General features: G+C 41.0%; 1 long non-coding RNA gene across 1 annotated transcript in view; it reads right to left on the bottom strand.

Moving 5' to 3' along the window:
- LOC134582550 (uncharacterized) overlaps positions 1–26,427 on the bottom strand; it is a 447,686-nt gene that overhangs the window by 7,747 nt on the left and 413,512 nt on the right. The gene's annotated exons all lie outside the window — the stretch shown is intronic.

The raw sequence follows: 26,427 nt of genomic DNA, 5'->3' as shown, positions 1-26,427 counted from the left end.
TACATTATCTATATGGTTGCTATAACTCAATTTTGCTCGTCAGATCAAACGTTTTTTTCTGGGCTTTCTTCAGACTATGTGTCTCCATTTTCTGTAGTAATTCCTAATATGACAGTTTGTGAACTAAAAATGAACTTCTTCAATACAATGGGATCTTGTTAGTTATAGAAAGTAAAATTAAATTATTTAATCTTCTGTCACCTATGTCTGGGTTTAGAATTTATTCTATTCCATTAGCATTTTAGACAGTGGTTTGTTTATACTATACATTCCATTTAGCTCTGGTAAAGTGGTCAGTTTTACAGAAGGGATAGAAATCTTGTGTCTTTTGTTAGTTTGAAAATAACAAAATGAAGTCTGGTCTGTTCAAAGTGACTTCAGAATATACACTTTGTATTTCTATTATAGCACAAAATGTCTGCCGATATAAATACCCTGACAATTTGCATGGCATCCCTCACAATATTGTGTCTGATAGGGGCTCTCAGTTTGTGTCCAGGTTCTGGAGGGCGTTCAGTAAACAATTGGGGATTGATCTCTCCTTCTCCTCCTCCTACCATCCACAGACCAATGGTACAGCTGAGAGGGCTAACCAGTCATTAGAAGTTTATTTGCGTTGTTTTATTAATAGCACACAGGACAATTGGTCTGAACTACTCCCTTGGGCCGAGTTCGCTAGAAACAATGCTGTTCATGACTCCTTTGGGCACAGTCCATTTTTTTGTCAATAATGGTAGGTATCCTACGGTTCTCCCTGCGGTATTTTCTGATACTGCCATTCCTGCTCTGGATGAGCGTCTGGCCTCCATTCGGGATACCTGGGTTAAGGTTCAAACTGCTCTAGGGGCTGCTGCTGAACGCTTCAAACATTTTGCTGATAAGCGTAGGAGTGCCAACCCGGTGTATCAAGTGGGGGACCGGGTTTGGTTGTCATCTCGCAACATCAAGCCTCTTGTCTGCAATAGATATACTGTTCCTTGTGTTACTCCCCCTCCGGTGGTGGTGGGTGGTCAGGAGGAGTATGAGGTATCTTCTATCGTGGATTCTAGGTTTTCTCTAGGCACTTTACAGTACTTGGTTGTTTGGAAAGGTTACGGTCCTGCTGATCGTTCTTGGGTTTCGGCTCCTGACCTGCATGCGGGCCGTAAGATCCGTGCTTTTCACGCCAAATTTCCTCTCAAGCCTGGTCCTGCCCGCCCGGTGGGCGTTCTTCAGGTGGGGGGTAATGTCACGTATTCATCTGCTTATAAAAATGTGGTTAATGACATTTACTGTCCACACAGGAAAAGTTGTGCCGAACAGCAACCTAATCCACAGAAGGGTTAATGCTGAGCAGCAATTATGCAAATGAAACCTGGTAACTGAATTTGGGGTCAAAGGCCGGTTACAGCCTATCAGATCTAGAGGAGGGGTATTTAGGCCCAGTTCTCATCCTGCTCAGTGCCCTGTCGTGGATTCCCTTGTGGTTGTCCGAGAGCGTGTTCCTGTTTATAGTTTTCTACCTGGTTTTTGACTTTGGCTTTGTTTATTGACTTCTCTATATTCTGGTATCCTGACTCCTGGCTTTCCTCATCGCTGTGTCCCTTTCTGTGTTCCCTGACCTTGGCTAGTATTTTTGACTATTCTTTGTACGTTAAATCTGGCCATTCTAAGGACCGGTAATACGTTACTTATTTGTCATCCGTGCTATACAGTTCTACGTGCTGGATCAAACAGTAATCCTGACACTGACAGTAGAACAGACACAGCAATGACTTCAATGAGTGAACTGAATCACATTTTTGGATTCTGGCTGATAGCACAGAAGCTCTGACCCAGGTAAGATCAAGACTTACTTAAGGGTTCCATATAGTCACTTTATTTAAGTCACTAGTCAACCTTCCTTAGGTCTTCTCTAGTTCAAGTTTATAAATGTTTCCCTAGTAATATTCTCCACTTGTCCCTTTCTATGTCATCCTCCTATAGCCCTCTTATCTTTGGTTCTCCCACCTACTTGATTATTATTATTTTGTTAGCCAATATTGCCAAATAATTTAGCTGTATCTAAGTTGGAACTAAACATGAAGCTTTGTTAGATAAACAGGGGAATAAATAAGACACCACAATACAACAATCATAGAGCAAGAGGATATGACTGAGAACCATGAGACATATTACAACCAGACTTCATCCGGTCGCTCCAAGAAAGCAACCAAAAAAAAGGGGGGGATTACGTACAGAAGAATTTGAGGAGGAAGAAATAAAAGAACAAAGAAAGAGCAACTAGAGATAAAACCAAATGGAACATCAACCAATTATGATACCCCAAATTTCAGTCCTAAACAAAGGACTGAAATATGCCCCAACAAGGGAATTGGATACATTTAACTACACGATAGACATCAAAAGATTTATTAAATAACTGAGCCTGAAGAATCAATACAACAAGAACAACATAATAAGAAGTCGATCCATAACCCTCGGTGTCAGCAAGCACAGTAATTTAAACCTAGATCTAACGTCTTCCCAACCAACCAGATATCAACCAGCATGGAGATATTGGAAGAAATTGTTGCGGAATAAGTATATAGGGTGAACAGAGAGTTACTCACCACAACTTAAGTAAAAGGTAAAGAACTTGCACATAATGCAGAGATCACGATCAAACCAGCTGATAAAGGGACAGGTATTGTCATGATGTCAACAAAATATTATATGGAAGAGGTAGCAAGTCTATTACGACATAGGAACGACCTATGAAATACTTGATGAAAATCCAAACAAATCCATACAAACTTTCCTCAAATATCTCTTGATAGAAGAGAAGAAGGTACAGTTACCTCAATGGAATGAAACTTTTTTTTAGGTATCACATATCCCAGAAATCCAGTCTTATTTTGTACCACAAATTTCAGGCATCGATTCCCTGACTTCCAATCTACCACAATAAAAAGATTAAAAAATAAAAACTTAAAAAAAAAAATTAAAAAAAATGTCCCTTCCAATTTCACAGGCTGCACTCTCCACTACACAATAGCATATCATAGCCTTATAAAGTCACGACTGTCTCAGCTGGTGTCTACAGTGGAGCAAAGCACAAAGAGGACAATATTTTGTATGTGTTACCATCTTTGGTGGCTAGGAGGGGGTGAGATGGACTGCATCTGTACCTGATGTCCCAAGAATTGCCAACCTCTTCATGAGACACTGGTAAAAACATCATTTTTGGAAGGACAATATTATGATTTACAAAAGGTACATCGATGAAGTGCTATTCATCTGGCATGGGGAGGAAATGTCCCTGAGGGGATTTCTGGTATAGCTCAACTCCAACACCATGTACAGCAGCAAAGAGGTAGAGTTCCTTGATCTAAGCATCTACATAGAAGATAAGATCAAAATAAAGACTTTTAAGGATGTAAATGTCAACACTTTTATCCCAAAATAAAGTGGTCACTACCAATCATGACTTAATTATGTTCTTTATAACAAATTCAGGAAACTGAGAAAAAACTGTACAAAGGCAGTGTAAGGTACAAGCCAACATCATTAAGACAATATTCATGGAGAAAATGGAGAACTTAATAAACAGATCATACAAATAGAAAATATGGACTTATCTTCTATACTGGAAAAGAAAATTAAGATTCATCACAAGATGCTATAGCATGCCTTTAATTTATTTAGGATTTTATACTTTATTACCCATTGGCTTCCCGGTCCTGCAAATCCCAGGTGGGGATTATACCACCAACGTTCTAAACACCAGAGCAGGTCCATACTCTGGAAAATGTAAGTAGGATACCTACTTTAATATTTTTAATATTGTCTGCTGCTATATTGTACCATTGGATATTTCTACTTTTGTTTTCACATTACCTACTGGAGCAATACCATTGCTGCTGAATTATTTCCTTAGACAGGGATTATACCGTCCACGCTGAAAACAGCAGAGCTCTCAGCAGCTCTCCAAAGTGTGAGTTTATCCCTGTTACAATATTATATTTCAGCCTGCTCTTAAAACATACTTCACTATTATATATAGTTTGTTTCTCTTTCTTTTGAGATACCTGGCACTACAGAAGTAAATAGTGTATGTATATACCAATTCTCTTTAGGCGCAAACTACTTTTGTTTGATAACACTATATACCCTAAGTTTCCCGCATACCTACAGCACAGAAGGGGCTGTTTTATTTTTCTCTTCCTTTATTCTTTTTTGTATTTTTTTTCTTCAATATTTCTATTTTTAACAATTTTCTTTATAGTCGAGTTCAATGTGCGAGAGAATAACTCCTATATGAAAATTGCTGTGAACAAATGCAAAAAAATAGACAACAGATGACCCCACAATAACCTTGGTCGTCGCTCCAGGTCACGGCTCACAAAGGAGCCTGTACTGACATTATCCCACAAAATCCGATAAGGAGTCTTCCTTTACTCAACAGTTGCAACAGGCGACTCGAACCACATTAACATTACACACCTGTACCATACAAAAACCATCTGTAACCAAATGCTGACACACTTCGACCTACATTGTTAAATGTCACAAATGTTGTGGTTACCCTATTGTTTTCTGTTCTTTTTCTGTTCTGGTTATCAAACCATAATATTAAAGTCCAACACAATGGGGACCCTAAATGGTGGGCTCTGGAAGAGGTTCAATACTAACCAAAAAGCCAACACGTACTATTCCCCCATGTTGCTTAATAACGGTGGGACAGCACACCCAATTCATTCCAACTGAGCTATATTTACTACCCGTTGCACAAAGCACCCTAGACATCACAACAGGACATTACGACTACGCCATCCAGACTACAATATGCCAAACATCATGCCCACATAAAGGAAATATTTAGAGAGAAGACGAACCCTTAAAGGACCACTATAGTCACCCAGACCACTTCAGCTCAATGAAGTGGTCTGGGTGCCAGGTCCATCTAGGATTAACCCTTTCGTCTATAAACATACCAGTTTCAGAGAAACTGCTATGTTTACACTGCAGGGTTAATCCAGCCTCTAGTGGCTGTCTCCCTGAGAGCCACTAGAGGCCGCTTCTGCGATTTACACTGAGTAAATCGCACCTCTTGGACGGGCGGGTTTGAATGTGTGAGTGCCTCTTACCGTGCATGCGCATTCGGCTCCACTCGGGAACAAACATCGGCAGGGGAGGAGAGGTCACCAGTGCCGAAGGAGCCTGGGGCTGGATTAAGGTAAGTGGCTGAAGGAATTTTAACCCCCTTCAGCACCGAGGGAGGGAGCACTCCAAGAGCCTATAGTGCCAGGAAGACGGGTTTGTTTTCCTGGCCCTATAGGATCCCTTTAATAATATGAACATATCCAACCCTCCTTCATGCAAGTATCTGAGGCAATGGCGGACACCTATGGGTACTGTTCAATTGAGCCTCTGACAGAGATGCTCCAAACCAAACACAATGGAAACTCAGAACACCTGGTTCGCTGATCATTGGATGTTACTGCATATTCTCTCACACCGTGTTTTGTATACACCATCACAAAGTGAGACACATAAGTATGTCAATGGAACCCACCGGTCTTCGGATCTCTCCATGTATTTTTATACTAACTTATGCTATGTTTTCTCTTCTGTAAAATGATACCTAAAACTCAAACACAGAATGTTTAAAAAAAAAACAAAAAAAAAAAAACAGCTGCAGTTATAGCTTCTTATGGCAATCTATGACATTTGTTAAGGAGAGCACTTAATAAATTATAGAAATCACTACTTTTATTTTTAAAGACAAACTATTTACATCTTTAATTTGTGGATCAAAGTTTCAGTCTTCCGACAGGACTTTAACAAGATTAGAACTTGATAAAAGTCCCATTGGAGGATTGAAACATATAAGATGTAAACTGTATGTAAATAAAAGCAGTGATTTATAGCATATATTAAGCTTATTAAAGAATGTAATGTGTGGCTGGAAACTGCATTACACAAATTAATTTGGCAATGAGACAGTGAGTGCTGAGCACAAAGTACCACTCATGATATAATTTTGATCAGAGCTGTCCAAAACATGGCCCCTGAACCATGGGATTTTTTACAGCCCGTCTGTTGTAATTTCTGCATGTGCCCGATCACCTGGGGGTGCGAACCACCCAGTGTGGTGTGTAGATAGGCAGGGGGTGCTAGGTTCTGCCCCCTCATGTAGATTCCATATGGGGATATAATAGTACCTAAGCCTATTGGATTGAGCAAACCTAATTTTGCTCTACTACATGTGATTATGTTTTTATTGTTTTTATTGCTTTTATCTTCTTACTCAATTTTTACAGTGTAAACTAAGGTTTTATTTCTCTTTTATGTAATTTACAAAGAGATATCATAATCACCTATATCCTAGAGTAGGTATCACACCACTTTACGCTATACCTGTGGAGTCACCGTTTAGGCTCCATAACGCAAGCACATTTATTATGTTTTCTTGTGCTACTTGCTCTGGCATACTGCACTATATTATTTTGATTTCATTCCTCCACATATCCACAGGGAAATCTACCACTAAGAGGACTACACACAGACCCTGCACCACACTATAGCCTTAGGTGGGGATCATACCGCCCAAGCATTCAAGTTAGAGCTGAACCTAAGCTCCTTTAAAGTGAGAGTGAACTATTTTGTATTATTTTAATTAATTGTATCTTACATAATTCACTGTTGGTTTTTTTCTTTGTTGTTACATATATTTTCAAGAACAATCCAGTTGCTACACCAACCCTTCTGCTTTTCTCATTTTCTACTGGACAAGAAACACCCCAGATCTAGTGATTAAGCTGCCTTCTGAACTGAATCAGTATTTTACATTTGCAGAATGTACCTGTTTTTATAATCCTTTAACAATGCTGAGCAAGAAAGTATGCGTCCATTAAAAGTATCAATCATCATAGCCATTCTTACTGCATGCTGCTTCATCACCAATAATATATACGATGCTTAACTCCGTATTAGTGCACTCTTTCGGTGTCAATCATTTTATTTATTTAAATCTGCAGATTTTTTTTGTAAAATGGTGCATTTAAAAGACCAGTCCAGGCACCATAACCACTTCAGGTCCTGGGTGCCATCTTACCGTAAGAGGTTAAGCCATTAATGAACCGTTTAACACCGAATTCTATAAAACAGGGCTTGATCGCTCTACCCTTCCACTTCCTCTGAAGGCTTCAATCAGAAATCCTCAGACCTGGCAACATTGAGAGGCGGAGAGTGTCAGCTGATGCTCTCAGCCTATCATTACCTTCCCAATCAGAAAACTGAGTGAAAATGTATGCATCCTTTCCATTCACTTTTCTAAATAAAGGGCTTCATAGAGGCTGAGAGCGACCCCTAATCAAAGGCTTCAGACTTTTAAAAGAAGAGGAGCAGCAGAGTTTGGGATTAAACGATGCGTTAATGGTTTAACACCTTAAGGTGAGATGGTGCTCTGGACCTTATTGCACCATAACAACTTCACTATGATGAAATTGTTATGGTGTACGGAAAATGCCTTTATTGCCACAACCATACTTGATAATTAAGTTGTTTCTGTGCTTATCATTTAAAGCAGGAAATTCTATTGTAATTTTCAACAGGATTTCATTTCCATAGACATCATGCAGCCAGTCATTCTTTTCCTGCATCTAGAACATTAGGTTAAATTGTGATGTCACTGACCAAAGAACAGAGAATCCTACTCCTGCAGAGCACATTCATTGCAGTGAGATAATTAATAAAGAGAATGGGTAACATTATTTCTGTTTTCGAACTTCCCTTGGTTTCATGGCTCTGGGGTTATCAACCCCCACCTAGAAATGCGACTAAAAAAGAATTAAAAACACAGCAAAGGATCCAGTTAACTATGAACAAGTAAGTGGACAGTTGCTGCAGGTATCATATTAGATAGGGTAATTAGAAGACGGGGGTCAAAGTTCGATAGAGATTTAAATACAGGATGGTTTGTTAATGGGCATAATTTCTATAAATAACATAGCAAAAATAACAAATCAATCTTCCTTTTTGTCTGTTGAAAATGTATTAAGTTATTAAGCCGGACATAGCTCAGAAGCATCTGTAGGTGGTGTTATACTCCAGCCAGAAACATTACTTTTTCTGTGTCTACTAGTTGGACTTGTTGGCTCAACACCTGGTCTACAGATGCATCATCCTAGATTAGGGTTAGGCAACCTTTTAGTAGCACTGTGCCGATATAGGATTGTGATGTCCCGTAGCGTGCCGATCCTATTTTTTTTAAATTGAGGTGTGTATGCTGCCGTATTCTGCTTGTGTTATTTTTACTGTAATTGCTTTGTATCGTTGTATTTGTGCGTATATGAGCTATTATGTTGTATATGTTCAGGAGTAGTTTGTGGTATCGTGTATGATACATATGAATGTGGGCTGTGTATGAGGGCTGCTTTTGGAATTGTGTGTGGATGGATATGTCACATTGTGTGTTGGTAGTGTGTGGGGGCTGTTTGGGGTATTGCATGTGAGAGGCTGCATGTGGATTGTTAGTGGTGTTGCATTTGTATGAGTGGAGGGTTATTCTGCATTTCTGTGTATATCTAGCAGTGTGGGTAGCTTCCCTAGGTTCCAGTGGGGACCGGGCCGACCAGGTATAGCTCAAGTATAGGAGCTGCAACAGCAGCTGTATGCTGCTCTGCTACAGTGTGGATTCCCATTTACAAGTGCTGGGAGGAAGTGATCTGAGATCACTTCCTCTACGTGCTGCAATGCATAAATTGAGGATTGTCCTTCACCACTTCTTCGTATTAGCAGATATCTTAAGTTTTACTGGGACTCCTGATAGGAAAGAGCCTGTTTGGCTCTAGCAGCCTTGAGTGCCGTGCAAAGACACCTTGAGTGCCGTACATGGCACTAGTGCCATAGGTTGCCTACCCCTGTCCTAGATGAATGCATCAAGAGAATGCAGAGGTCAGGAAAGCTTGACTACTTCAAGACCAGAAGGTTCTGGAAACCCTTTTTGATCCAAGGACTACCATTCCCTTGTTTCCAGGACCCAAGTATTTCACACCAGGACGCGTGTAGGGTAGATCTCAACCTAAGAAGTGGTCAGTCTTCTACCAGATGAAGGGACTAGGAAAAATAGATGCTTTCATGGCTTCCGTTCAATTACAGGGAGCTTTCCTGAGACATTTCAAAAGCAGTTAGAATACAAAGATTCTGTTTCTAATAAGCAGATGGAGACCCATTCTATATCTTTAAAGGACCACTATAGTAAGTTACAGGATTCTTGAACATTCATCATAAAGGAAGTATTTCTAGTACATTGGATGGTGTCTATAGATTTGCCTATAGATGCTTATTTCCATGTAATGGTTTGGAGATTGCAAAGTAGAGCTTAAAATATAAGGGTTTTTAAGGTGCAGTAACTAATACCTTTCTATATCCTCGGCTACCTTTACAGAGTTGGGATGCCTTTATTTCTGGTCTATTTATAAGTAGGTAATCATTCAAGGAGGTTCTAAAATACTTCAATCCAGGACTCATCTAGGACCTAGCCACGTCACCTCAAAAGGTTCAAGTCTTAGCACTGTTTGATCTCTTTTTTCGTAAAGGGGCTTTGATATGGAGGTATCTAAATATCTGTTGGCTGTATTTATATGATCCCTTAGTTAACTTACTGCGGAATTCTTCCCATTTTTTTTTAAAAAATTTTTTAAGGGCTCTGAAATCTTCACCCCTTTTAACGATGAGACTATCTCCTCCATTGCTTAGTATTAAGATAACTCGATTGGTGACATTAGTATCGGGCAGAAGGATATCAGATCTTCAAGCACTATTTTGCATAGAACCTTTACTGTTTTTCACAATATAAAATAATCCTCAAACCTGTTCCTGAATCTAGTTATCAAGTGACATCTCTCCATATTAACAAAGACATTATTATTCCAGCTCTAAAAGCCTATTGATTAGATTGAAGAGTCAGAAATAAAATTCTTTCCTCTTGTCCTAGATATAGGTCTTAGGATCTATTTCTATAAATCCGCTATCTGGCTTTCTAATGATAGTCTGTTTATCTTTCTTAATGGACCAGGAGAGGTCTTCAAGCCTCTATATAAGCCATCAGCAGATGGATAGTGTTGGCTAATTTCAGGCTACTAAGCACTAGAAGTTACAGTAGGTCTGAAGGTCTGTAAGTTCTCCACTAGAGCCCTTTCTCCCTCTTGAGCGTTAATGGTCAAGTTTCCCTGGAACTTACAGGTAAAATGTCTGCTTGGTCTTCAACCAATACTTTTTCAAACTTTTTTGGGTACATTTGAGTTGGTCAATTTGATAATGTGGCAATAGTGATCAGTCAGTTTTTCCCCAATGTCCTTATGATGTGTGTGTTGTCACTTATAATTGCTTTTATAATTTGGAAGTCTTGTGTATATATCTTTCCCTCCCTTGGTTATTGCTTGGGTATTAATCATTGTTGTGCTGCCATAGATATGGCCAGAAAAAAGTATTCCTACTTACCGTAATTTTCTTTTGCTGGTCATAGGCCATGCCAGCACAAAGATCCCGCTCTGGGATATTGCTGGAAACAAGAATGAGGTGGGAGAGCTAGGAGCGGTTACCTATACCTTTTGTCTTAACTAGGTTCCTGTCTAATTAGGAATCAAAGTAGACATTTATAAAAGCACTACTTAGTTATAAGGGCCCACTGGTGCATCCCATATATAATTGCAGAGCATAAGAAATCGCTTATGAATTCTTAAGCTCTGCAAATTAATATGGGCTGCACTAGTGGACCCTTATAACCAAGTAGTGCTTTGTGAATTTCTTCTTTGATTTAACATTCTGTCTGCTGTTGGAGATACAGCAGCTTGGTATACAAGACAGCACTAGATTATATTGCTGATATTCAGGGCCGTCTTTAACAATGGGCAAACAGGGCAGCTGCCCCTGGGCCCAATTATTCCTGGGGGGCCCAAAGCAGCTGCCTCTTGGGCCCCCTGCCTGCAACTAGGACCTGACAGCCCACTGGGATCCTGAGAAATATCCCGGTAGGGCTGCAGCAGGTGATGTAATCAGGGGCCCCTGGCCCTTTAAGTGTGCTCCAGACCTGGCCTTGTCTTGTCTTTCTGCCTGCTGGGAGGAAGTGATGTCAGACCACTTGCTCAAAGTAACAGAGTGTTGCTGGGGAGGAGACAGTGGTGTATATAGTAATGTGTATGTAGATCTGTGAATGTATAGAATGCATGTGCATACATCCCAGCAATCAAACACAACATGCACACACAAACATTACATCCAAATACACCCCTGAATTCAAACGCAAAAAGTATATAGAAACACACCCCTTCAATCAAACACCGATACTACACCCTAAATGCACACATACTCTATACAAAAACATGCTCACATTCAAATGCAGAAACACTGCTATCAAATACAGCCCTCCTCGAATGTCCAAATTGTAGATCCCTAGCTGGCATAGCATTGTGGGAGTTGTACGACAGATGAGGATCTTTTCCACTCTTGAGCAAGAGGGGAGGCCCAAAATCTTTCTTGCACCAGATCTCTCTCTACATTCATTCTGCCACTGTGTTGGGGTGGAGAGCATGATCGAATGCCAGGGGGTGCAAGCCTTAGTGGGAGGCAGGATCCAGGTGGCCCAAGCAAATGCTTGCCCAGGGTCCATTTAATGTTAAAGACGGCCCTGCTGATATTCTTCTGGTATTTTTGGTTATACCACACTTCCACATCCTATTTTTGCAATATACTTCCTGTCCAATTAGGGATAGGGAGGAGATACCCATTTTTGCTCTGCCATGGCCTATGACCAAGTAAATAAAATTATGGTAGGTAGGAATACATTTTCAATTTTCTTTCCTAAATAGGCTACCTTTTAAAGCAGAGCACCAGACATTGCTTCCGGTATCACCTAGACTGGATATATCTCTAGATCCTGAGAAGGGGGAGAGATGGGAGCCACGAGAACAGAATGGTGGGTTTGTAGAAGAAGTTCTAAAATGTTACCAACAAAACACAGAGAGATGTCGCCTTTCCCCTTCTGATACATCTAATTTAGCTGTGCTTGACGAAAGGTAAATACTGTATGTTAACATTAATCAAAGGGAGAGGGTTACATTTTAAACTCCACATGGGTGCTGTAAGAATTAGCCTGACTTTTTTGTTGCTTGCGTTTTTCTTCAAAAGCTTTAGACGTTATAATATCTATGTCAGGCATAGAAAGGAGAAGATACCCAATGTACCATGCTATATCCGGGTGATTCCAAAAAAATCCAATTTACAAAGGCGATATGCTCGTCCACCTAGGTAAGTGTTTAATGAGACACAGAATGACCGACCATATAAGGTAATTCAAATGAAACTGCAGTGTCCTCAGTAAGCCAATCCCCTGGTTCTCTCACTGGCTCTCTTTGTACACAGATAGAGAAAGATGTCAATGGTCTTTCTGAGCCATCACAAATCACTGGGTACTATGAGTACTATGGCAACGCAACTTACCAGGCGTTACCCAATTGTAATAAGGAATGCATTTTAAAATATACAGAAACTTTTATGTTACAAAATAAACTATTAACTAAAATTACCATAACCAGGATGTAATATATGAAACTTAAAATGATTGATAGTGTCACTGTAACAAATTATTTTTCACTGTAAGCTGTGCAATAATAAATGATATATAAAGAGTGATAGGGTAGCTGATGGACCAAAAGTGAGAGGAAAGCTAAAGATGACTAAGATAAGCGACAAAATGGGCTAATAGATGGAAAGAAAGGAAATGACATAATTGCTATGACTGTATTTTAACTTTTCCTATTTGAATTGCAGTGACCCACTCCTTAATTCAAAGGTGAAGCCTAAATTATTTCCTAAACAATATAAAACAACAAAAGGACTGGAAAATGAAAATATTTTTTGTGCAGAGTGCTATAAACAGGATAATATACTACAGCATGAACCGGTCACAGGTCAAGAGGATATTCTTTATCAGCCTTCTACGGACAGGTAAGTGGACAGTGGCTGCATATATCACATTAGATGGGGTTATTAAAAGATGGAAGTCATAGTTCCCTAGAGATTAGAATAAAGGATGGTTTATTAATGTGCAAATTCCAGTAGATTTAATAGTGTCATCTTGAAGTGTATAATATAAGTGTTAATATTCTTAAAATATAAACTTGAGGTTCATCTTTTAGTTATTTTTCTTAACAGATGAGATATAAATGAACAAAAAAATGGATGTGTGTAGCCTAGTCTATTTGTAGTGATGGGATTTGAAATAAAATAAGCAGGCATAATATACAGTGGTGAAATAAAAAAATATATATATGTACAAATTAATTAAAAGGTGTTTTGAGACCCCGATTAGACACCATCCTGGGATGAAATGTAGGAGAAAATAGTCCAGATATGTCACATTTTACACATCAAATCTAATTATTTAGCTATTACAATTCGGGATGTGCATGGGCAAAAAATTTGGTTCGGTACTTCCGAAATTCGGGACTTCGGGAATACCTTAACCTTACCCTACCCTATAACTCTAACCCTACTAGGGTTGGGGGTAGGCTTAGGGATTAGAAGAAGATTGGGGCAAGGGTTAGATTCCTGTCATCATTCCCTTAATTTGACCTCCCTCTCCTGTTTTACCACTTTTCAGAAATCCGAAGCACTTCGGGACTTTGGCAATTCGGGTTGGTTCGGCACTTTGAACGTTCTAAAGCATCCGAAAGTCCGAATTGCCGAAATTCGGCCAAAATTAAATTGCACATGTCTAATTGCAATGAGATTACATATATATATATATATATATATATATATATATATATATATATATATATATATATATATATATACCCATCCAAATGAAACTGCTGTGTCCTCAGTAAGCCAATACCCTGGTTCTCTCACTGGCTGTCTAAGTGTCTATGAATAAAAAATTAGCTGATGGATGGAAAGTAAGGAAAGGACAGTTGTTACAATTGAATTTTAACTTTTTGTATTTAAATTGCAGGGGCCCATTCCTTTTTTTGAGGTAAAGCAGACTTCCAAAACAATATGTAACAACTATACAGGCTGAGAAGGAAGTAGACAAGAAAGAACTTGAAAAAAAAGAAGGCTTGTGCAGACTAAAAATAAAGTCTGTTCTTCAAATTAACCCTTTTAAACTAATGTTGGTTTGTTCTTGACAATGTTTTATTACCATGGGTCGTTGCCCAGGGCTGGATTAACATAGGGCATGGGAAAATCAAAATCCCTATTAGTGCTTCTATACACCTGCTTCCTCAAAGGGCGGTTAAAGAAGGTCAGAACTAGGTAATATATTTGATAGAAGGAATGCTTAGAAGGTTGCTTTATCATTAGCAGTCAGTCAAAATCCAGGCAGCCCCTAGTCTATAAGATGCGCTAGTGTAGAAATAAAAAAATTAAAAAATAGGGATTCCACAAAAAAGTCTAGATAATCTAACTAGAGGTCCATAAAGCCTAGTCTCAAGAACCATGGAGAGCAAAGAAACAAGGTGCAAGAGTGTACCGAGAACGGACAGCATCTGAAATAGCCTGCCCTTCGGTTCGGTGGGTCCCTGCTGAGATTTCAAGGTGGTTCAAGACCCAGCAATGTCACTGACTAGACTAAATTAAGGTTAATGCTATAACATGACAGAAGGCTTCATATTTTGCATAGCTTTCTTTACTAAACTCCATAGCAGGAAAGAAGCAATGAAAGAACTGAGAACCAATCATAAACAAGTATAGGTTATAAGAGGTACATGTAACAGAAGCACTTCCTCTTTCTTTGCTGCTCCATCACATGTACAAGGTCAGAGTATTGGTTCTCTTCTCTGTCCCATGTTGTTTTCATTATTTGTTTATTTTTTTGCCACATTCTACCTTTTCTAGGTTGTATTGCTTACCTATTAGTTTGTGCCACTGTCGACTGTGCTTTGGTTTCCTTTCTATATGCTTCTTACATCTGTTCTGGGCTGGAGGATTTTTTCAGGCAGTTCTTTGGGGGGGGCTAGCTTTTCTAATATGAATAAAAACTTAAGGGGCCAGCAGATAGGGAAGGAACAACCTTTCCCAACTCCCGTCTCTCAAGTAAAAAATGGTCACCTAGAATGGGTAGAAAGGGGTAACCCAAGGATAATGAAACAAGATAAAGAGAATAGTAAGACAACTATCGGATATATTCTCTTTATCTTGTTTTACTAGCTTTTCTACTTACTGCATCTGCCTCCCCCTCCATGGGTTATTTTTCTCTTCCTCCTTGTGCCCTTACGCCCTTTTGCTCAGGGACCTGTCTGGTTGTCCCAGCTAGTGCAGATCCAGTTGTGCGGTGCCTGCTGCCATAAAGATCTGCCCCTTGCCGTGTGTGCTGGTGTACCGGCTGCGTCCTTTGGACCTCTCTGGCTTCGGCTGCGAACAGACAAGTGCCTCTTCAGTGCAAACGCTTCCTATACTGTTCTGCGTCATTCCTCCTGGTGCACCCTGATCGTACGCGAATACTCATTCGCGTCTGAAAGTAACTCACAAAGAGTAGGCGTGATTAAATAAATCAGTCAAAAGAACATCAGCTCTAAAACACACATGATGGAATACCTTCTGTCTCTCACCCTTATTTACAGATAGAAAACGATTTACAAGTATTTGACTTGTAAATTTTAAGTGGAGCGCTGGAAAAATACATGCAATAATTTGCTCACCCCTAATATACAAGTATTGATGCGGTTTTAACATGAAAAATTATTTAAACTTTTTTTTTTAAAGTAGTGCAGATGCTACTAAACAAAGTGCAGACAAAAATAGGTGACTACGCTCAAAATGTCCAGAGCCCAATTGATGAGGCTCAATGATAATGCAAATATGCTTTTATAGGCAGCACCCAACCCTCTTCAGATGGATTTTTTTTTAAGTGCATGGAAACATAACAAGTTAGCTCGCAATGCCCCAACAGCATTTGCAAGTATACAAGAAAACACAGCGTAACAGTTGGTCAGCATTTGAGAATACAGCACAATTTTTATAGTAGGGCTCGTATAACCCTTCGTGATGAAAGTCCAAGGTGTGGTTCCCCATGGCTCAGGCTGGAGGAGTTTCTGGTTGCAGTTCCTGCTATGGAGGAGGAGAACGAGGGTTTGGGTCACATAAGTTATGCCCGCTTTGCGATAGGCTCAGGCAGCACCAGCTGGGATGCTCTGGCTTGTGTCTGGTGGTGCTTGGGGGAATACAATCGCTGCTCCAGAAGTTTGCAAATATGCGGTCGAGGGTATTGAGAGATGTAGCTCATTCGTTTCTGGAATTCGGGTGGCATGCAGCATCTGCCATCTAAGGAGGCTGGGGAGCAGCTCTGTCAGGGCTCTTAAGAGAAGTAATGGGGCCTATGGAGGTGTAGACCGGGATCACCACCCACAAATTAAATAAATCATTCCCTGAACAAACATGAGAAAAAAATGATTGTAAACCCCAAAATCTTTACGTTCTGCTCCAGGCACACTAAATTGGCCAAAAAACTAATCTACCAATGGTATCTAACACCAACTCGCTTAAGCCGCATATGCCTAACTAAATCTAATCAATGCTGGAGATGCGCATCTGGAATCGGGAACATGTCACACATATAGTGGAGCTGCCCAAAGCTTACCTGCTTCTGGCAAAATCGAGCAAAAGTAATAAAAGAAAGCACAGGTATAAACCTACCCTACCTCCTAGAAAAAAAACGTTGTACTTTTCAATTTCCCCACTGATACCAAAACCGAACCAATACCGAATATCCTCCAAAAGTCTGTATGAGTTAACTTTTACAAAACAAAACACGCCACCCAAGTGAAAACACCCAAACTACCAAACCTACTGGGAGATAGCGTGGAATTAATTCACTAAAAAATGTGAAACCATAAACTCCACTACACGTGCTTAGGCGACAACTGTGCCCATCCTGGCCCTGCCCAGGGTTATGTCTATGTTTATGATGCTTCTGTAGATTGTGTACACTGGAGATGCTTCTGTAGATGGTGCGCTGTTAATAACTCCAAGTGTTTCCCTGGTATGAAACCAGCCAGCACAAGGAAGATGATATGGTATAAACAAGTACACTGAACAAAATAATAAACGCAACATTTTGTTTTTGAGCCCATTTTTCATGAGCTGAACTCAATGATTTAAGACTTTTTCTGTGTACACAAAAGGCCTATTTCTCTCAAATATTGTTCACAAATCTATTTTAGTGAGCACTTCTCCTTTGCCGAGATAATCCATCCACCTCACGGGTGTAGCATATCAAGATGCTGATTAGACAGCATGATTATTACACAGGTGTGCCTTAGGCTGACCACTCTAAAATGTGCAGTTTTACTGTTTTGGGGGGTCTGAAAACCAGTCAGTATCTGGTGTGACCACCATTTGCCTCACGCAGTGCAACACATCTCCTTCGCATAGAGTTGATCAGGTTGTGGATTGTGGCCTGTGGAACACTGGTCCACTCCTCTTCACATTGTGGTGTCCATTAAAGCTGCTTAACTTATCACAGTGAGTGCCTGAGATTTTTTCCCTTGATACATGTTCTATGGGTATGCTGACCAATACTCAGTCAGCGCCCTGTGATTTTTTTGATTGAGTGCAACCCTCTTTTCACACTCTCAATGATAGACACAATCTCACTGATTTGAAAGACAAACTGACACACACACACACACTCATTTTATTTTATGTGGCCTATCCAACCTCTCTACCTCTCCCTGGGGTCCAGTGTAGGCCGGTGTGGCGAAACCAACCTCGCCACTGAGAACTGGAGAAGCCTGGTTGCTAGCCTCCTGCCCAGTGATTATGGTCCCTGGGAGGTATTGCCCTTTAAGGGACTGAATTGGGGCTTATGGACTGCTACCATAATGTACTGACCCTTTAAGAACTACTTTTGGGCATGTGGATTGTATAATACTGTCCCAAGTGGCCGGTATCGGACAAAGGACCACGTGGCGGCGGCCATTTTAACTTCGAACACTGCCGACCCTTAACATCAACTCCACTTCGACAATTCGACTAAAGTGCTTACTTTATGTGATGTGTGGGTATAATTTAAGTTACATTTTTTTTTAAATGAAGTAATATTGCAGTGAGTCTACATAGGGCAGTAAGACAATACCTGTTAATGTACAGCTTGTATATATGGTATCTTTACGCACAGCAGGGGGGGGGGGGAATTGTGGGAGCTTTAATCCCATGCCTTCCCTCTGTTTTAAGGACATGTGGGCTTTATGTATCCTTCACACCCCACAGTTAAAACGCCTCCTTTCCCCTTAGCTGCCGTGTTCGTAGCATTCAGTGAGTAAGAGTGCATGCTGGGAATCCCAATGCACACACCGACTAAGGAGAGCGTGCCAGATCGTGAGAAGGTAATTACTAAGGTGTGCACACAGCGGATTTGCAGACCTCACTTCTTCAGCCCCAGCCTCTCTATGGTAGCCCTGCAGTTTTCCCATGGTAGGGCTAAAAGATTTGAAAATTCCTGCACCCGGAACGGCATGTCCTGGATGTCGGGCGATATAAATTCCACACCCCTACATATATCAGCTTCCCCCCCAAGGAACAGGGTTGTGTGGTGGGTGCCTTGTTGGATCACCTGCAAACGTAGGTAGTAACAAAACTGTTCAAAGCCGGACATTACATTTACAGTTTTTCCAGCTTTTATTAGAGACACTTCAAATAATAAAATCACCTATGCTTGTTAGCTTTTCGCTCATTACTTTCTATAACGTAGCAAGCGAACAGAAGACTACTCTATTAGCTTGAAAAGTAATTTCATTCATACATTACTAGTGGATACTGCACCAGTAAATCAGTCTGAGCAGGGTAGGATATGAGCAATATCAAGAACAATGTCCAGACAACAGAAAAGGGTTCACGGCACTCAACCTTTCACATATGATAGCTATTTAATGAAGCATATCACCAGGTTTACAAGTCAATGTTTTGGTCACCAACCATGGCTTGGCCTATATTTCACTTGATAAAGGTCACAGTTGGAGACCAAATAGTTAACTAGAAAACCTGGTGATATTCTTCATTAAATAGCTGTCATATCTGAAAAAAAAATAGTGCCTGGTCCTCTTCTCTATTGTTTGGACATTGTGACCAGGGGTACACCATGTTTGGTTATCACTGAGAATTAAAAATATTTCCTATGAGAGGAGTGCGGTCCACTCCATTGTAGTTTGTACCCATCAAGAACAATGTGAGGACCAGTAGACATTTTATGTCTGGGGTAGATATAGTTTATATGGACAGGGGCAATAGTAGCTTCTTCTTTTGATATAACATAGTTAGCAGATGGACATACAGGTGGTCCTCACTTAACGACCAATTCGTTCTACGACCGAGTCGTAGAAAAGGAACCCGGTCGGTAAGTGAGGAGTGTCTGTATAAGTTTTGCAAATCAAAAAAAGAAATACAGATCAGAGTGGAGGGAGGCAGAAGCAGCTTTCTAGGGTACAGGATAATGAAGATTTTCTACCGTGGTCCACAAGCCCCAATGTAAAGTGACCGACAGGAGAGGAAATCTCTGTGGATCACCATTCCACCTGTCATCCTGAATGGGCCCCCTCACCACCTGCATGTATGCCTGACAGAGTTCCTCAGCAGTAAAACAAACTGCAGTATGCATTATATGTTAGTCTACCATAGATCTTCATACTAATAAAACCCTCTGTAACACGTGGTGTATTACAATATCGAGAAGAGAGCTCACAGTTAAGTGTTTAAAGTAGCACTATATCTATATCTGAGATCATCCTAGTAAATTATTTTTCACCACCTAGTAATACTGACACTCAAGCAGTATTCTACATAAACTCTATTCATACATTTACCCTTTACTGTATCTGTCCATTCTAAATATAAGAAGACCAGCAACAATCACAGCAGGGAACCAGCCTGTACACACATCGAAGATAGTGGGAGGAAGTCAGTCCTAGCCTGGCCAGCAACACTCATGGAGGCACTGAAACTAGAACGATAACAAAAACAGTGTCCATGCATAACTTAGTTATAAACTATATACAGATAAACTGGCGTCATAACTATCATAGTGCACTATCTATAGTAGTTATGGTATATAGAATGCGCACTCTAAACACACAGCCCTAGAAGGGTTATTCACATCAATGAAATGTCCAACTGGATTCAAAGTGAATTTAACATTTTAGCCCAAAATATACTAGTTAGAAAATTTCTGTTAGCTCCTGTAACAAATCAGACTCTGATTGGCTGCTGATGGTCTTTAACCCCTTAAGGACACGTCATGATTCCCTTTTATTCCAGAAGTTTTGTCCTTAAGGGGTTAAAGGGCTTTCTCTAACAAGCAATATAAATGTTCATATTCTCCTTGGAGACAGACACATACAAATCTTCAGTCCCCATAGGTAGCATTCCTTAGGATTATGTAAATACACATTGGGGAAGATTTAGTAAAGGACACTAAACTGTCCATAAACAAAAAAAATAAACACACTGTTTAAGTATTGTATTCCTAACACTACAGTGCCCTATGGTCCCCCCGAAGCAGATAAAGGGTTAAAAAAAAAACCATTTATTTACTCATCTGATTCCAGCCCTGATATCCCTTGACGCTGGGTCGGCAATCCACCTCCTTCAAGGCCATAATGTCCTTCAAGCGTATTAGGAAAGCACTGCAGAGCATGAAGACGTCCAGAGTCTTTTAAGGGATTCAGAGTCTGTATAATCCAGGAAGTGCCTCTAGTGGCTATCTGATAGACAGCCAAGGGAGGCAGTCTTAGTCCTGTAAGGTAATTATTTAGAGAAACCGCAATTTTTTTTGTAATTATTTTTGGTGTGCATGGATGGTACATGACATCAATACATACTGTTAAGCAAGATAAATTGTTATAGACAGGTCATAAGAAAACAGAACTGTAGGCGCTAGGAACTGCATACGCCAACCGGTAGCCAAATAACAGCTTTTTTTTCCAACCATGATCTCACTCCGACTTACGAAAACCACAAAGGAAATAATTCTGTCTCCCCTACTGATCCATCCAACGAGGCAACATACAGGTATGACCCACTACACGTAGCACGCTGGAGGTGGTTGACTCCCTTGTTAATCAAAACAACCACCCCAGACAGAAAACAGGGAAATACACAGAATGTTCTGGGGGTAAGCCCCGAGTTCAGGTAGAACGGGTCCGGCGAGCTGGAGAACCCTGGTAAAACTTTCCAAAACAGCTAGGACACAGACAGATACCCAGGGAAGACTGCCAGGACGACAAACCCAGCATAAAGACAGATACACAAAAATAAATAGAAGGGATTGATATATATGCTTTCAGATTGGCAGGGGGACCCCTGGCAATCAATAATTAAAGAAATATATGTATAATCTTCAAACCACCTGTATACTCGAATGATTGTCATAATATGCCTAGTTGCCTCAATGTTATAACATACCCATGTTATGTAAATTATGTTACCCCTTCCTTTCTTTTCTGTACCCTACTAGACTGAATATTGGCAGATGATTTGGGAAAAAACAATAAAAACAAATAAAAAAAATAAAAAAGCACTGGTTGCTTAAACTGGATTAGATTAAGGGCCCTATGCCCATACGTACTAGCATGTGAACAATGTCAGCATATGCTGAAAAATAAGACCACCAAGCTACACAAAGATCGGGCTTACATTTCTAACCTCTATGTTGGTTGCAAGTGAGCAGGCACATAAAATGCAAATTAAAATCAGAATTAAAATAAAGTTGCTTGGGGAAGACAGAAATGACAAAATTATATTTAAGTGAACAGCCTGGATGTATTCTCAGACTGCGTGCAGGCAGATGCAGCAGATACTTCTTGTGGTGGGCTGTTGCCTTGCTGTGCAGCATCACAACAGCCCCGGTGTTGTCAGGACCCAGTTACCTATGTCCATAAGCCTCCCTCACCATCCATGGAAGGCGGCTTAGGAGTCTCAGGCGACGGTGTCGCAGTCCGGAGTGTGGAATATGGGCGGTAACGTGAACCTTCTGGGTTCCCCAGCCAGGAGGGGGTTACCATGCGGAGCTCCGTCTGGAGGTTGCGCCATGGGTGCAAGCATCTTAGGTGGCTTTTGCCGATCCTCTCAGCTTCTCCAATATCACTGGCACATAGTGTCAAATCTTTGCTGGAAGTCTGCTTCCCAGCTACTGAGTTGCAGGTGAGCTCGTGTAGCGATGCCGTTGGCCACTTTAAGAAGGCCGTGTGTATGCCGGCCTTCAGTGGTGTCGCCCAGAAGCGTCATAGAGGGAAGTACTTGCTTATATGTTTAAAATATAAATAAACATATAAAATAAAAACAGTCTGAAAAACTTGCAGACCTCTTGTCAGCAGCCTTCTAATCCAGCCCAGACTTTGTGACTGTCCAATCACAGACTTCCCAATGCAGCTCAATGAGGAGTCTTTGTAAGACAGGAGCTCTGGTCAACTACCAGCCTCTTGATTTTAACTCCACTTAGCTAAGCAAACCAGGAAGTAACAGGACCGGTTGTCTGACTGACAGACAAGGGATGTAACAAAGTGATATGCATACAAACAAAGGAGGATACAGCTGCAGATCTACAATGTAGATAAACAAATAATAGTGTAACACTGTTAAATGAGTATAAATGCGCTTTGTAGAATATCACTCACTAGAAGGATGAAAGAAAAGCGCCCAAGGGTGCCTCCCCTGATGTATATAGGTAGGTATAACCACTCCTCCAGTTCCGAAGATAACAGAGTCGGGCTCAGGATAGTAAAGTAGAAAAATTATTTTTTTATTAAAATAAGTATAAAAATAAATAAAAAAGCATCAGCTCTTATAGTATCAGGTCCTACATGTTTCGTCCACAAAGGACTTCCTCCGGGACCTCCTGGTATTAAAACTGGTAACAGCAATAACAATTACAAGAACAAACAAACAAACAAATATTGTTTATTCTTGTTTATTACAGTGTGGGGATGGGAGCAGGTAGAGAAGGGGTTACATTGTGGGGAGGGGGGCCGGGAGAGGAGGGGTTACATTGTGGTGGGGGGCAGGGGCTGTGTCCTACCTTTATTAAATTCCCTGCTGGTCCAGTGAGTTAACACTGCAGATCTGTCATGGAAATGCTCTGGGTGCACGCGAGACTTCGATATCATAGTCAGTAAGCCAGGCGTCAGACTCCAGGAAATCAATCAGCAGAGTAACAAAGATCCGGCAGGAAAAACAGAACGACCAGATAATAGGCAAAGGAGTCAGGTAGCAGACAAATACAGGTGTATTCTGAAGCCCCCTGGTGGACAGCATGGTAGAGAACCTGTCTGTGATGTTGGAGCCGTAATTTCAAAAGCCAGTCTCTTAAAAGCCAGGACACCTAAAGGGGCAGCCATGCCTTGCTGTGCATGGGTCCTCAAACTCCAGCTCCCCAGATGTTGCTGAACTACAACTCCCATGATTCTCTGGCTATCTATGTAATTCAAAGAATCATGGGAGTTGTAGTTCAGCAACATCATTAAGAGATTTGAACTCACAGCTCCAACATCACAGACAGGTTCTCTACCATGCTGTCCACCAGGGGGCTTCAGAATCTACCTGTATTTGTCTGCTACCTGACTCCTTTGCCTGGATGGAGCAGTGCTGATCCACCTGCAGCCCCTTACCAATTAGGGTCAGATGCTCCTAATCAGCAGGCTGTAAAAGCCAGCTCTGCCTGAAGCCTATTATCTGGTTGTTCTGTTTTTCCTGCCGGATCTTTGTTACTCTTGCTGAACTACAACTCCCATGATTCTTTGAATTACATAGATAGCCAGAGAATCATGGGAGTTGTAGTTCAGCAAGAGTAACAAAGATCCGGCAGGAATCTGGCTATCTATGTAATTCAAAGAATCATGGGAGTTGTAGTTCAGCAACATCTGGACCCATGCTCTAGTGTATGTGTGTATAGATCAGGGATCTTACACCCATAATGTCAAAGCATGGGAGGTGTAGTCCAAAACATCTGGATTGCCGAAGGTTGCCTATGCCTGGTATAGTGTGTGTATGGGGATCCAGAGTCTGTATAGGTGATTAAGTTTGCTCGATGGTCGGTATGGACCTGAATGAAGTCCACAGCATATAAATAGGCAATTGTCTAATGTATTATCTATATATTGAATAACATGTGAAGAGTTCCCATATCAGTCTGCCCTTTTCAAATCATTCCACATATTGAATCTGATCTAACTCCTACCTCCCCACAGCCATCAGTATTATTCCCTCTGCCACACAGTTCACTACTCTCATTCCAAGCCATGTTCCCTGCCAGGGCCAACTAGCTAATGACCTTCTTCCAACCAGCAGTACTTTGCCTGCACTAGTAACACACGACTATATCCTACATAACCTTATCATTATCATGCTCCCTGCCAGAGCCAACCACCACAATGTCCCTTCTTAACAGCTATCAGTATGAGATTCCACTCCTTCAGCCAGTATAGTTTATTTGTTCAATCCATCATAACACACTCAGTGTAGCGGTACTTACCCTTTCCAGGGGCCGGCCGGGGTCCTCTGTTCAAGCCGCGCTCGGCTCTGCTGCTGCACGAGCCGCGCGCGGCTCATCCGACGGCTGCAACAGGAAGGCGGGCAGTGACCGCGAGAAGCGGTCACATGTCTCGCCTGCCTCTAAGAGCGCGCCGCGGGTCTTGGCCGCGCTCTTAAAGGGACAGTGGGAGCCTAAATTGGCAAAGGCCTCCCATTGGTCCCTGTCATGCCACACTCCCCATACACTTACCTTTTGGGGGGCGTGGATGTGACAGGGACCAATCAAAATAGATGTTTAGGCATATATACTCACCTTTTTCCCTTAGTTCCTTGCCCTATCGTGGTTTCTGTTTCAGTTCCCTTTAGCGCTTGTTGTGTTCAGTTGTGTTCCTTCGTACTTGACCTTGGCTTTGTTTTTGACTACGTTATCTCTTTATCCTTATCTGTACTGTGTACCAGACCCCGGCTAGTCCTAGTTTACGCTGTCTCTTTGTGCCCTTGACCTCGGATCGCTCCTGACTCTGTATCTCTCTTCTTTACGTCGAGTCCGGCCACTCTAAGGTCCGGTAGATGTATCTCTCCTCTGTGTTGTCTTCTGTTTAGTTGAATTCTGCGTGTTGGGGTATATTTTCGTTACACTAAGCCATTGCCACCCTTCCCAGCTCCACCCTTCCCAGCTCTACCATTCCCCAGCCTTTAGTATTATGCACCATGTGACCTACATAAACACCATATTGACAATCTGCGGCCCCTACCTGAAGTCATCAGTCCTCATGACTTTTGTCTAAACAGATGCTTGTCATAGTGAAGCATTAATGAGACACGCACGTGTGGCAATTACTGAGATCTGCCAATCCAGTGCTTCTTAATGAGAAATATCGAACATCAGCACACTTTGTATGTGGATGTTGGATGTCAAACACATTCATTAATTGGATCTATTTGTGTTGCCTGGCAGCCACTAGTAATTATTGACATTGCAAAATATAGTATGGAAAGGAGACAAGGACCCAATGGCTAAATAGGTGGGAGAGAACTTGGCCATGGTGGTTGATTATGGTGATGGTAAATATGTCTGATTGTGGTGAGGATAAATAAAACTGAACAGGGTGCAATCAGTGGTCAGGTCTGGGGCAGCACCAATTACAAATACATCCCTGGTCAGAGCATCAGATGATATTCACTGAATCAAAAAAGACCAAAGAGATATACCTTATACAGATACACTTGTATATAAGGATACTTATCAATAGTATGTGAAAACAGCGTCCCTCACATTGCTCCCAGCTGGCAATCTACTTAACCACAAGAATATATATACACACACACAACGAGGTAACCGTCTGATATGTAAATAAAAATATACAAAAGAAATATAGTGCAGCCTGCTTTTTTGGTTGTACTGTATTGATTGATTGTTTTTAATATTGTGGTCCCTGAGGAAGTTCCATACTTTGTAGAAGGGACGAAATGCGTAGGACCAACTTTTGTATTTATTTTTTATATTTTTATACATTATTAAAGCCGCTATTTTTTCAACCTTCGCCCGGAGTCCTGTACTTGAGTGGAAGTATTCAGGAGAATCTCCCAGGCCCCCCATGCCATCAGGGGAGGCACCACAAATGCCTGAATCATACAAGATCCTGTGAGTGCATTTCAAGTTGCGCAGTATTGTATATTTTGATTTAGATATCAGTCGGTTCCCTCGTTGTGTGTATAGATATTCACTGAATGCATGCTATTATGCTGATAAAAACAGCTTGCTCCAGAGACACTAATTAATAATCTGGGGCCAATGGGTACAAGGACAGCGCCTCCTGGCATATTTAAATAATTTGGCTTTGAGATCCATGGTTACTACCTTTCTGTTGATGTTACTCATTTATGCCATAACCTTTCACCCACCACATGCCTTTTCCCTCCAGTCATATCCTCTGGGTG

This window comes from Pelobates fuscus, chromosome 13, assembly GCF_036172605.1.
Source record: "Pelobates fuscus isolate aPelFus1 chromosome 13, aPelFus1.pri, whole genome shotgun sequence".
In the NCBI taxonomy this organism is placed as follows: Eukaryota; Metazoa; Chordata; class Amphibia; order Anura; family Pelobatidae; genus Pelobates; species Pelobates fuscus.
Note: the sequence above shows the minus strand (reverse complement) of the source record. Positions and strands in the feature narration are given on the sequence as shown.